The sequence below is a fragment of the Strigops habroptila genome, chromosome 8 (genome assembly GCF_004027225.2).
Source record: "Strigops habroptila isolate Jane chromosome 8, bStrHab1.2.pri, whole genome shotgun sequence".
NCBI lineage: Eukaryota > Metazoa > Chordata > Aves > Psittaciformes > Psittacidae > Strigops > Strigops habroptila.
This window is the reverse complement of record NC_044284.2, coordinates 2,514,214-2,527,632: the sequence shown is the minus strand read 5'-3', so window position 1 is coordinate 2,527,632 and position 13,419 is coordinate 2,514,214. Positions and strand designations below refer to the sequence as shown.

At 41.5% G+C, this 13,419-nt stretch overlaps 1 long non-coding RNA gene across 5 annotated transcripts in view; it reads left to right on the top strand.

The window, feature by feature from the left end:
* LOC115612052 overlaps positions 1–13,419 on the top strand; it is a 108,065-nt gene that overhangs the window by 38,164 nt on the left and 56,482 nt on the right. For all 5 annotated transcript variants that reach the window (XR_003992863.1, XR_003992865.1, XR_003992862.1 and 2 more), the window contains one exon: positions 9,318–9,512. This is a non-coding gene — a long non-coding RNA (uncharacterized LOC115612052). The remainder of the gene's footprint in view (positions 1–9,317; positions 9,513–13,419) is intronic.

Genomic DNA, 13,419 nt, shown 5'->3' with positions numbered 1-13,419 from the left:
TCCTAGAGATATGTAGGATTATACTTAGGAGAGTTAATCCCACTTTTGCCTAGAAAATGGACAGACTGTCTCTTGGTGGCAAAGACCCTCTGACAGTCATCAAAGCAAGCGAAGCTCGCTATGTCATACTTTGTGGAAAACAAAATTGGACTCATTCTATCAATATCCTCTAACCCTCTTTGTTTGCTTTCTGTTTGTTCCCAGAGGATGTGATTGTTATTGGATATATTTGTTTGCCATGTCAGTCGAGTGAAAAGTTTTACTTTGATGCCGTGGCTTGTTTCAAGCCCCTGGTACTGTTGCGTTCAGCCGAGGCTTCCTTCTGCGTGCACGCAGGCAGAAGCTGCCCGTGGTTGCCAGGCACAGTGAAAGCTCGCTGTTTTCCTGTCTCATCTCCATGACGGATTTATTTTCCTCTGCATGGTTACGGTGACTCTTACTCATGTTCTGTCCTTCTCGGTGGCATTAACCTCCCCACTTTGAGGCCGGTCGAATTCAGGCTCATCGGGATACAAAATGGGACAAGAAATAGTCTTTGATGCTGATCGGAGGCTGCTTTTAGATTCCCTGGCTTTTTAACTCTGCTGAATAGGCACTCAGATTTGTTGACCTCTTCCCCAAAGCCCCGCTTTGCTGCTCTGGGGCATGCCAGCATTGTTGTCAGGGTTGCAGCATCTCCTGCAGCCATCGGTGCATTGCCCAGTGTGTGGGAGCCTGGTACCTTCCTCTGCTCCCTGCAGCTCCTTGGGGAGCTGTTTGACTTGCAAGGCCTCCAGGAGACTTTGGGTTCAGCTTCCCATGTACCAGATGTATTTATTTATGCGAATATAAGTAAACATGTCATGAAATGCTGCTGTGTTCACGAGCAGTCTTAATGGCTTGTCTGATGTTTTCCTTTCTCCCTACCATTGCGTTCAAAAGGATTCCAGTCTCTCTCCAGAGTGGATCCTGCCTGGCCCCCATTCTGGGCTGGCAGGACATGCATGGATCAAGTGAATGTGTTGCATTACTTGGTGAAATTCTCTGGCTGAGGCGTTTGCTGGATGTTTTTCCCAAGGTTTTCCTGGTCTGATGGGGGGATCACCAGCACTTGCTGGAAAGGGAGATAAAAGTGAAGCAGCAATGATGGCTGGTTAACTGGGCTGTCTTGCAGGCAGTGGCTTGTTTTTGTCCCTGTTGAACCAAAAGATAGGCTTAGGGCTAGGTTTACTTTTGAATGCTGGTGTACAAGATCTTAAAATGAAGCCCAAATCCCTTCTAAATAGGAGTCCCTGGCTTCCAATTTAAAGAACATCTGAGTTCTGGGAGTCTGTCACAACACAAACCCAGCTGGTTACTGCAGTCTGATAGCAAAACCCACTGAAGCTTTCCTTTCTTAAAAACCAGCTTTTGGGATCTGCCACAGCCCTCTTGGCAAATACACGCATATTGCCCCAAGACAGCCCCTTCTCCAAGAATTTTACCTTTTATTCTGCTCTTTCCAGATCCTGGAGTTTCCAATAAGATCCAGGCAGTACTTTAAGTCTTGTTTCAAACAAGGTGCTTGGTATTTGCTTTATTAACACAAGTTCTTCCCCAGAAGTGCTGCCTGCACATCCTGAAATAGCCAGGGCAGTGCCTGGGCCACCTGGTGCTGTGAACAGTAAATGGAATTTATTCCTGCTTAATGGAGTGAAGGAGTTAAAACTTCCCAGAAATGGACTGTAGATGGAACTGAACTGTGCCGGTGCCGAGCCTCTGAGATCTATTAGTTTTGACAACCTCACTTATTCTGGTGCTTCTCATCATCTGTAAAGTTAACAAGGGCTGATAAGAGATGATGAGGCATCACACGGATTTGTATTTCAGAACTCATAAATACCTCACAATACCATTTTTCTTACAATCAGCTACATTAATTTGTCGGCTGTAGCTGTTGCTGAATATTCACTTGGTTTAACAAAGGCGCTGCAAGGATAAACAGTTTTAAACCAGCAGCTAGAAGCCACGGGTTGTGCTGTGTGCTCAGCTCTTGCATGTTTTCAAATGCATGTTCTAATTTTACCGAAATTGTTGATATTTTTTTTTCCCCAACTTGCTTTCTCCTTTGAAACTATATTATGATTCAGAGGCAACCCCCTCCTCCGGCTGTATTTTTATCCCTTTTTGGTGTCACTTTGTAATTTCAGACCAGCAAGCCACATACCCGAGGGGGAATTTAATTTGAAACAAACCTTAGTCTTGGCAGAACAATTTTTACGAGGGGATCAAACCATGTAACACACCATTTTCTCAGGCTGCGTGTCACCTGGAGATGCCACAACTCAAATTAAGTAAAGGTGCTCTTTCAAGCACAAAAATCCTATGAAATATAGTGTGGACAAACTCTCCAAAGTAGCAGTTATTCTTTCTCCTGCTATAATAAGATGGAGCGCACAAATATCACTTGATTAACAGCTGCAGTATTAATTTCCCTTTTTGGTTGCTTGACTCACAGCAAGAATCATGTCAATGCAGCAGAGAAGCAATTAAATTGATTTTAATCTTTGTCAGAGAAGATAACATGCCTCTTTCTCTTCTCATTTAAATAATTAAAGTTTCAGCAGGTATTATTTCTGGCTTTAAAGAAATTGGTATCTTAATGTAATAGAATCCTTGTAATTATACACTTAATGGGTCTTAATAAGTTAATCATGGTTTTTCATTTAAAATGTTTTTTTACTTATTAAACTTTTATTTGCTTTGATGGTTATGCTTTTAAGAGGGTAGAAAATAATAAGAAAAAATATAAAGTTCTAAAAAAAGCCTCACTTCTCTTTTTCTTTTTTTTTTTTTTCATATTCCTACATGGCCTTTCAAATTCATTTCCAGTGGAATAGTCAGATTTCAACACATGCTTTCAAATTCTAATCCAGCGAAGCTTTCTGTTATGCTACAGTTAATTATTTTGTTGAAAAAGCTTCCTATAATGAGGAGAAACAAATATTCTTTTATCTTTGTCATAGTGCAAACTCCAATTCAGCTGGAGTACAGCAAATACTTCTGTGTCCTCTTTGATCCAAGCTGTTAGGCAGTATTTGGGGTCCTCCAGGTTATTCCCATTAAGCAGGGAAGTGCCTGGTAGAGTCAGGTATGCCTTTGATGCAATGCTCTGTGTTTACCCAGAGCACCCAGTAAGGACATGCTATCTTGCAGTCCCAAACTTCAGGCAGCACTTCTTTCCCCAGAAATCTTGGTAATGACAACATGGCAAACTAAAGTTATTTCTTTTGGTTTTGAATTCTTCCCCTGCCCCTTACAGCAGGAGTGCCAGCAGTCATTTATGTTACTTGTTCTTGGCTTTCTGGCTGGGGGAGTCTTAACCCTTCTTGCCAAGAAGAAAACTGAGCTGGCAGCAGATCCTGTTTCTCTGGAGCATGCATGGATGCTCTCTCCTCTTCGTAATGATACGCTTCATGCAGGAAAAGCTCATTTGCCTTTTAAAGGGGGCAGATACCTCAATCTGTCCAGGGAGGACTATCCCAGGGGAGACCCGGGGCTCGCTGGCTGGGTCCCAGGAGTCCCTTGGCCCTCCCAGGGGCTAGAGCCAGCCCGTGGAGCCACAGGCAGCTTGTACTCACCTGGGGCAGGTGACTTCTGGTGTGGACTCTGCTTTGGAGTTGCAGCCCATATCTCTGGAGGTTCTTCTAGTTATGCTACAGCTAATTATTTCAGCCGTAAGATGAGGGGAAAAGCAAAAATATCAAGGATGAACTATTTGTACTATAGTGCAAAAAAAAGTGAATATCATCCTGTACAACTAATATATTTTGTAGTCTTTAAACTAAAAAACTCCTATGCCTGCTGGATGAATTCCTGGTAGCTAACAAATCGTGAAATTGATGTTTTCCCATATAGTGGATTTGGTCATATTTTCTGAGAATTCCCAGTTGTTCAGTGAGTTTAGTGGGAAGTATTTTTGTGATCAGCATCATTCAATTTTCCAAGTTTGCCCTCATTTTCTCAGTTATACTCTAATTTTTTTAAGGGAATTTTTTTCAAATGTGTTATGTTGATGAGCAACACCACACATAAGCAGCAGGGAGCACACCAGCATTTGATTTATGTCCAAGCTCAAGAACAGCATTGTATTTATTTTTTTACTGTATCATTAGGGTTCTTAGGATTTGTTTTTCCCTTTGTCTAGAAGGGTACTTCATATTTGCTCTTTCCCTTGACTAGATATAAAAATCTTCTCTTCCAAAATATCTTGTTAGCACTGCTGTGATTTGGAAGCCGTACTAAAGTGACAGATTCCTTTTCCTTGGATTTCATTACAGGCAATGCTCAACTGAAATTGGGCAGGGGGGTAGACTTAACAGATAGTAAAACTATCACGAGTGATGTTCATGGGGCTTATGTGTATGCCTCCGTCTCAAGATACTAAAATAGTTCAAAAAACCAGCAGGAAAAGCAGAGAAAAGCACTTGTTTGCAGTCTCAGCCTGGTTCTGACATCTCTGCAAGTGAAGTTACTGCAGTGTGACTGCTGCTTTCAGTATTTTCATTGCTTTCCTTGGGAAAAGCCTTCGTGTATCTTTTGAGCTCTAGATACGGCTGTGTCTGTTCTTAGATGTGCACACTCGAGTGATACAAATATATTTTCATAAAGCAAACAACTCACATGTGCAAGAGCCTGTTGCTCCACGGCTTGGGCAACCTCTGTTTTCTGCATAGGTGCAAAAAGGCTCATAATTGAACTTAAAATCTGTTTCATGGGGTCTAATATGACCAATTAGCTTAGGCTCATCTGATTTATATCGTTGTGCCATATGGTGTGTGTGCAGGCAGAGATTTAGTCCAGGCAGATATTTTATGGAAGAGAATGGGGAAGCAAGAGAGAAATAGGGTGGTTAATCAACAGAGACGGGGTTCTTGCTAAATACATACTGTTTACCCTAAATAGGAGAAAGATACATAACAGATGCTGAATTCTTCAGCACACTTGGCGGCGTAACATGCTTGATATCAACAGGAGTATGAACAATGTAAGTGATGTAGCATATAGGAAGGGATACTCTTTAAGAACTGAGTTGGAAAGGATATTGCTTGTTGCCTTGCCTACCAAGTCATTACTGTGAGCGTTACAGGCAGTCTGCAGATAAAAGGTAATACTTTCTGAATGGACTGACATTGGTAATTATTGTCTATGCTTTGCTCTTTGTTTTTCCTCTTCCAAAATATCTGCTCAAAATAGGATTGCAATTGCTTTCCTTGTAGAAGTTTTTGTAGGACAAATATGTACTGCGCTGTGTATTCCCAATTACATCCTAAGGTTTTGATCAGAAATACAGAAATATAAACTTTTATCTGAGTGAATTTGGAGGCATTACTTTAAGAACAATCTCTCTTGGTCATCCAGGGCTTTTAAGTGCCAGTCACTAGTAATGCAGTGCAGGAATTGTTTAACATGTTTAGGCAGCACCTCTGAACTCTCTTCTTTTTGTGGTGAATGCAGTTGTGAAGGCATTCATCTTCACTAAAACCATGTTGCAGGCTGAGATTTCCTTATTTGTAAGCTCTTTCAGTGCTTTCTTACATTGCAGGACAAATCCAGAAGCCCCAAACCGGGAACTTGGATTCTTACTTTCAGTCAAACTTTCCAGAAGCCTGACATAAAGTGATTTGTGTCATTGAAAATCACATGGTAACAGACATCATTTCACTGAGAGATGGTTTTGTTGTCTTTGATGAGGTACAATTAGGAACCAATTTGGCAGAAACCCTTCACCCTCCGCATAAAGCAGTCATATAAAATATTATAGTCGGCAAAAATCCATAGCAAACGCCTTTAATGACTTTCTTTTATGAAAAAAGATTACAAACTCACATCATATATAGCAAGCCGTCAAATGTTCATCACTGGGTGTATGTGTGTGTGTTAATAATGCCCCCGGTAACCATGCGTGACACGCTGTTATCAGGATGCAAAAGATCTTCAATCTTCTTTGTCACTTCACTTATTTGAATAGTTTATCTGGGAGTCAGTGATTGAAATCATCCAGTGTTTCTCTGTGTGGAATGAAGCTGTACTACACCTTAGAGCTTATCTGTAGTTGAGCTCAACAGCCTCCTGCAGAGAGACAGATTTATTTTGCAAATTCAGACGTCCTGTTAGTAGCATAGGTTAAAAACCATTTCTCTGGTGCAGTGTTTCCAGTTTAATAGTAGTATCTTACCTTGCCTTCATTTACCTCCTCAACTCCTCCTCAACTAGTTTTAAGATGCAGTGCAAGAGGTTGATAGTTTTTGGAAAAGGAGATATATGATATGGCTGCCTGATGACGGGAGGGTAGATTTGATGACCCAGGCAGTCCTTGCCCATTGTATCTTCCTACTACACTGAGGTTAGGAGTAAATCATGCCTGGCCAAGCAACACAGCTTGCAGCCAGGAGGCCTTTTCAGAAAGGGCTGGAATAGAGGCACCTGTGTGACTTGGGCCATGTGCTTCTTTCCATGTCAAATATTGAAGCATGGCTCCTGGGCTCCCAATGCACTATGCCAACTAGCTAAGAAGGAGCATTTGGGAGCTTAAAAAACCCTAAAAAAATTTAAGGGTTGATATTTCATGTGTATTTACCTTTTGTGACCTGCAGGATGCTGACAGCTCGTACAGAAGGGAAAGGAAACCAGAATTCCAGGTCTTGATCACGCTTGGTTTTCAGCATCTTAAGCCACTGGCAGTTCCAAACACTTCAGTGGGAAATTTAGTGCTAGTAGTACTAAGAGTATGAGCATAGTTGATAGCTAATTTTCAGATTGCCTTACTTGTGCCCTCCTTGTGAAATGGCCCATTCTCAATACTGTGAATAGAAAGTGTTTAAAGTAGCAGTGAGAGGAGGTAATGTGCTAATAGGCGTGATGGAGGGCAGGCATCTGTTAAAGGCTGCCCTTTAGAGTTGTGGTGCAGAGGCCTTGAGGGCACAGTACTCACAGTAATGGTAACATGTGAGCCTCTGGGGAGGAAATAGAGAGTATGCGCTGATGGTTAGACTTGTTTTTCTCTGCCTCTACGTAATTGTGTTTGGTTTTACTAACAGTGGCTGTTCCCTTCGCCTTATTTCAAGGTTTTAGTTCTTCTTGTCCTTAAGTGCTTTGGTTGGGCGGTAGGCAGGGTAGAAGAGTGGGTGCTTTTTCAGAAAGGCTGTATTAGTGGCATAGGAGACTCTTTTTTTCCCGTGGAAGGCTGCATACAACAGCTACTCACAATCCAGCAGCTGTGCACACAGTGATCCACCAACTTCTGTTTTGGGTAGTCTATGGTTAGGGTAATGATTTATTCCACAGTTACACTCTTGTTCCTATGAGCTTTACCCTCGCTTGCATGTTTGGCTTCTGACATGTCACCTCATCAGCATCCGTCCAGTTCTGGTCCTGCTTTCCATTTGAAACAGCTGCTGAGATAGGCTCCTGTCTTCTTATCTTGCATGTCCTTAGGATGCAGTAGTCACTTTTCATCACTTGAGGTCTCCCAAGAAGGACTCCACAGCAGCTGCTCTTTTAGGATAGGCAATTCTATCACATTAAATCCCAAAATAGTCCTAGCCTCTCCCCAGGTTTGCTGCTTGATCTGACAAAGGCGTGCTTGCCTTATAGCTTTGGTTACACCTTTTCAGGGAGAGCAATATAGGATAGAAAACCCCTTTAAGAAATGAATTTCTCATTAACAAAGCTTAAATGGAGAATGGAGGACTTGCAGGTTTGTGGAAATGTGGTCAAGAGGGTGAGCTCCTCTCTGATTTTACCTTCTTGTGAGTCCTTAGTTTGGTGCATTTCTTCCAGCTTTCCTGGTGTGTTGATATGTAAAATGGCTTCTCTTTCATAAAAAAATCCTGTTCTATTCTTTGCTGCTTCACTTTTGCAGGGCAATTTTCACATACCATCTCCTGATGGTGTTTTTACTGCGATAGCCACAGAGCCATAACTGCCTGAGAGTTGATTGAGAACCGTACTGTGGGTGACTTTGCTCTTCCACAGTGCAAGGGAGGTAATTGGCAATACAATGACATTCTGGGTTTGCTAGATACCACCCAAATGCTATTGCAGTAACTTCTGCAGGCTCATTTTCTACGTCACTTTGTCCACTTTAAAATGTGTTGCCTTCTTGTGTCATTGGGAACACTGTGTGATACAAGATGGAAATGCAATACATTGGAATACAACGGAAAAGACTGAAGGCAGGTGAACATGGCTGATCTCTCTCATTCCATTCATTATATTTCATTGTGTCACCTTGTATTCATCTCTTCTCTAGTTAACTTTTCCCTCCTTTTTAATTGCTCATTATAAAGAGTTTTTTCCAAACTTGTAGTACTTTTTATTGCACCTCTTTGAACTTACTCTATTTTTGCTCTGTCATTTCCCCCCCCCCCCCCCTTAGATAATAGACCATGAAAGAGTATGGTATTGTGCTGGTTTTGGTTGAGATAATTTTTTTCATAGTAGCTAATATGGGGCTATGTTTTGGATTGGTGCTGAAAACAGTGAGCAAGTGGCTATGTGGTACTTAGTGGCCAGCTGGGGTTAAACCATGACAGGTATCAAGATAGAGAATAATGACATAATAGTTCTCTCTGTCTTCACCCTTATACAACCCAAGGGTTATCACCAGCGTTAGGAAATGCATCTCCAGCATTAGTGATTTCTCCAGGAAAAAGAGGTAAGAGAAAAGGAAGCAGTAGTTAGGGCATGCAGATACTAACAGAGGAATAACTTCAACAGAGATATTCTTTCTCTCTTTGCTGTCGTCTTATCTAATTATGACATGTTTGCTCTTCCTTATGATTTTGTTGTATGGCTAAATCCATATAAGCCCATTTCTGAGATTTAGCAGGTCACAGGTGAGAAAACATGGATTAGCCTGAGCTTTCTTCTCAGTCTTGCTGTCTCCTATATAGCACCATGTGTTCTGCACCCAGTGCTCCCTTTATCACCAAAACTACTGCTCCCCAGTGCTTGTTGAGGGGAGCTCCTGTGCAAGGAGGCAGAGATTTCATCTTCCTCTGACTTCTGCTTGACAGATTTTTGATCAACAAACTGAACGAACTATTGAGGAAGAATGTGACATGCAAGCCAAGTGCCCAGAATAAGAGCATTTTATCTTCCTATAAGTATGACTTCAACCTTTCTAGCTTTGGAAGTCTAATTTAAAAATAAATCAGTGCTTTACTGTTTAATTCTCTTGTGGTGTTGATCTGGGACACTTCAAAGCTCCAACAAAAATAAGGTAATAAAAGCAGACAATGACTTTGGTTATGTATTGTGTATCATAAATATTTGTGTCTCTGGTTTCTTTTTAGCTGGCTGAGGAAATATAACATGCTGAAGGCGGTTACCTTTGTTCGAAGCCAACTGAGACAGCACCAGCCCTCAGTAATTACAGCCATACAGTTTCCAGGAGACTCCTCCTTCACCAGACCTGTCGTCTCATGTCCCCATTTGTAATGCTGTTCATTATATTCAACCTGCTGCCGTCACTCTGGAGCTTTCAAAAGGTATTCTGTGGGCTATCGTGCTGCAGGATGTGGATAATGAAACAGTTAGACGTGACTTGTATTATAATCGGCTCACCTAACTTTCATGCGGCTTGAAAAGTAGTCTTAATAAAAGCAAGAGTGAAAGGCATTTTATGTTTTTAATAAGGAGTCTCATATGGTCTAACCTGCTGTTTTTCATTGTGTGTCTCTTCTTGTAGTCTCCTTTTGAGGTACCTCCCAGAAGAAGAGCAGTGAATGTCTCTTAATCTTAAAGCTTTTCGGAAAACTGCAGTGGTAATCAACACTACTGATCAGTAATTTCCAACTGCAGTAAGAGTCACTTAAAGTTATATCTTAGATATTAAATGGGTAATTATTTATTTGCTGGTAAAGATGGTCCTCTTCATCAAACCCAAAATACCTGCACACTCCAGAACAAAACATCTGCTTAGTCACTTGTTAGCAAATTTTTCTGTATCTAATTATAAGCTTGTAAAAAAATCCCTCTACCCTTGCAATGCCTCAAGTTGGACTGTAAAAGGGGCTAAAGGAGTTTGTGCTGCTCTGTCCTGCGGCAGGATGGAGCCATGCCTCCACATAAAGCTTTAGAAATTCCTGGAAGTGTAATGAATGGAGACAAGATCAAACAACAAAACCTGAGACCTGAATGTGACAAGAGCACTGAAAAACAGCTTCCAGAACCAGAACTCTTTATTGCAGTGCTGTAACCTTCTGGTTTTTTTTTATTGACTAGACAGTCATTGCTAAAGCTGCTCCAGGGAAGCCTCATCTGTGCTGTTACAGACCTGGATCAGCATGTTCACCACAGCATAGGTGAGAGGCAAGATGCAGGTCTGAGGGCAGGGTAAACTGAAGGTGAGGTGGGGAGGCAGCCTCTGTAGGGCCTTCTGAATAGAAGGCTGATTCCTGGGCTCATATGCACAACAGTGACAGCCCAGTTAGGAGGAAGAAAAGCCCTGACCCCCAGAATGGGCAGCTGTGCTTTCAGTGGAATAGGTTCAACAAATGCAGGTAACTGATGTGATTGCATGGGATGGGAGCTGGATCTGTTAAACAATGGAAGTTCTGTTGGTCAGTGGTGGAAAGCACTTTGAGGTGTGAGCAGCTGGTTACTTTCCCCTTTGATTAAGGACATCTGTGCTCTGGTGCACACCACCTCCCGGTTCTCTTGCCACTTGTTCTGGATACAAAGCCAGAGATGCACCACCAAAAATACTACTTTTCAACTCTGACTGTTAAATGAGGGTATTAATTTTTCTCCTTGTCACAGCTAGGAATAGTCATGTTTCCTGTAAACTTCAGACATGTATTTTGCACCTTCTACCGAGCATTGCCCTAAATTCTACCTAAAAGCTGAAACTGATGGAGCACTCTGCTGCATCTAATATTAGTTGCTTAAAGTGGACAGTAGCATTACCAACCACTGCCTTTTTTTGTCAGTTCTTAATGGGTTGGTTCAAGTACTCATGTCAATGCTTTGTTACGTAAATGTCTCTTTAACTCTTCAAGAAGTGTGCAGGTGATGGCTGGATTTCAAGCCTGTTTGCCTTTGGGAAAGGTATGCATAGGGAAGAGAAGTATTTGTGATCATGCAATAAGATCTTGCTTTTGTATGCTTATAAATGCCCAGAGAGGGAACTGGAGACATCTGGTGATGGCTTTAGACAAGAGCTAGCTAAAAATATTTGATAAAAACAAATTTAAGAAATATTTTCATTGAATTCATTGCTTAAGAGGAGACCTAGAACAAGAGCCTCAATCATGGTCTTTGGAACTCTTTTAGCTCCCATCCTGCCTGAAAACCTATTACCTGTCATCCCTTCCCCACTCATAACCTCTAAGGTCTCCCAAACTCCTTTCAGCTGTAGTCACACCTGACTACCCGCTGACCTCTTAAAAGCCTTGAGTTGGCTCAGAATTAGTCCTTAGGAGCTTGGTGGAGCCCAGCCAGGCCTTGTCAGCCCTTTAACCACTTCCACTTGCTTTTACCTCTCATTCTCAACTTTGCAATTGTCATGGTTGCAGGAGGTAATGGTCTGTTTTCAATTCCTGTAGCCAGGCAGTGCTTGTTCAGTATGGTAGGGAATGCTGCCTCACTGCATTAAAGGATCCAGCTATTCAAAGAAGTGTCTATCCTTCTTTTTAATGACAGGAAATCAAGTGAAGCATGATTTGTTGTGTTATATACTGACTAGTGGATGCTATAATGCATAGTTTTTATAGCTAAGAATATTTGTATTGAATACAGTTTCGTGCAAGGTCTCTGCAGTGGGAAATATTCAGTCATTTTAAGTTGGTGACACAAGTCTGGTTGAATTCAGTAAGACCAAGGTTCAAGCACTAGCTTACGAATCAGGTGAAAAATAGCAGTAAAATGATCATTTACAGGTTATTCTTCCACATGTTTCAAAACTTCATGCTATGTAGGCCAGCTTGGTGAATCTGTCAGTGGCTGCTATGTGCTTCACAGCCAGAAGTATTGCTGGACCTTTCCATTGGTGATGGTCAATACCTTTATGGGTGCTGTGTACTACTATGTTGTAAAGGACAGAATGGTATTGGACTTAATCCTTGGTCTACTGAAAATGACTTGCTGCTTCATACTCTGTGTAGGAGGACTGCTGGACACTGAAGTGGGCATACTTCACTCTATTTATGGGTTACTTTGAGGTCTGAGTTACTTCTGGAAGAACTAATGTTCCTTGGAAATGTCAGTCAGAACTTTCCATTTTAATAACATGCCTGGTTGAATTCAAAACTGGCATTTCAGATTGACACGGCGCATGACATGACGTGTCATTATACACATGCTAACCTAGATTTATAAAATAATAAAACCATTGCAGCTTAAATTGCCACAAAATATTGATGCGAAAAGTGTTATACACTTACGGGAGTAGCTTACTTGCTAATGTATTTGCCATTTTTCACTGACCTTATTGTGAATGCAACCTTGCTGCAGGCTCCTGCAAATTGGAGCTCTGCTGCAGTATTTCCATTCAGTTAATACCTGCACGACCACGTGCTTACTGGAAGAGCACTCTATTCTTCCTCCCTTGCTCCTGGAATACATTAGCCTAATAACCAAAATGACAGTCTAGAATAATACATCTTTATTTATTGATGTGTTTCTTCGTTCTGCTCTGCGATAAGAGGCATAGCGACTTCATTCAGGCAGCGTATGATATTGACAATTTCCCTCCATTTCAGTGTTCATCTACCTGAAGGAAAAACAGCCTGAATGAAGAAGAAAGAGTTTTCCTTTATTTGCTATGTTAAAATAAAGCTATGTTAAGGCAACACGAAGGCATGCTTTCAGTAGGGGGAGGAGATTCCAGGTTAACATGGTCAGTGCCATGTTTTAGGACTTTCAATACTCCTGCGTTACAGTGCTGCCTTTTCTTACATTTTGCATATTATTTCAGTTGTATAGTAATGCTAATAATGTAATTTCAGGTTAAAATAGTTTTCAACTGTGAGAAAGATGGGTCTTTCAGGGAATACTAAAGAGAGAAGTCTCCTTTTTTTTTTTGTTTTTTTTGTATTTCCTAAGCTAGAGAGGGTGGAACGATTGAAGGAAAACAACACGGATGGTATTCATTTGGAAAAAAGTAGGGGTTTCTTTTGGTGGCATGCCATTACTTATGTCCCAGAGGAAAGAACTTACAACTGGGAATGAGTTCCCAGTTACTTCATGGCAGGTTCTCAAAGCCAAAGTCTTGGTTTTGCACTTAAGTAGATGACCACCTCTTCAGAAGAGGCTGCATGCTCACAAATTCCCCCCACTATGGACTTTGAGCTCTTTCCTTTTCCTCTGTTATCTGAACTGTAGCTTGGCCCCTTCCTGGAGGGAGTTTTCTTTCGTTGAATACAGACAGCACCGTGCTGATGAGTTGTGTTTATT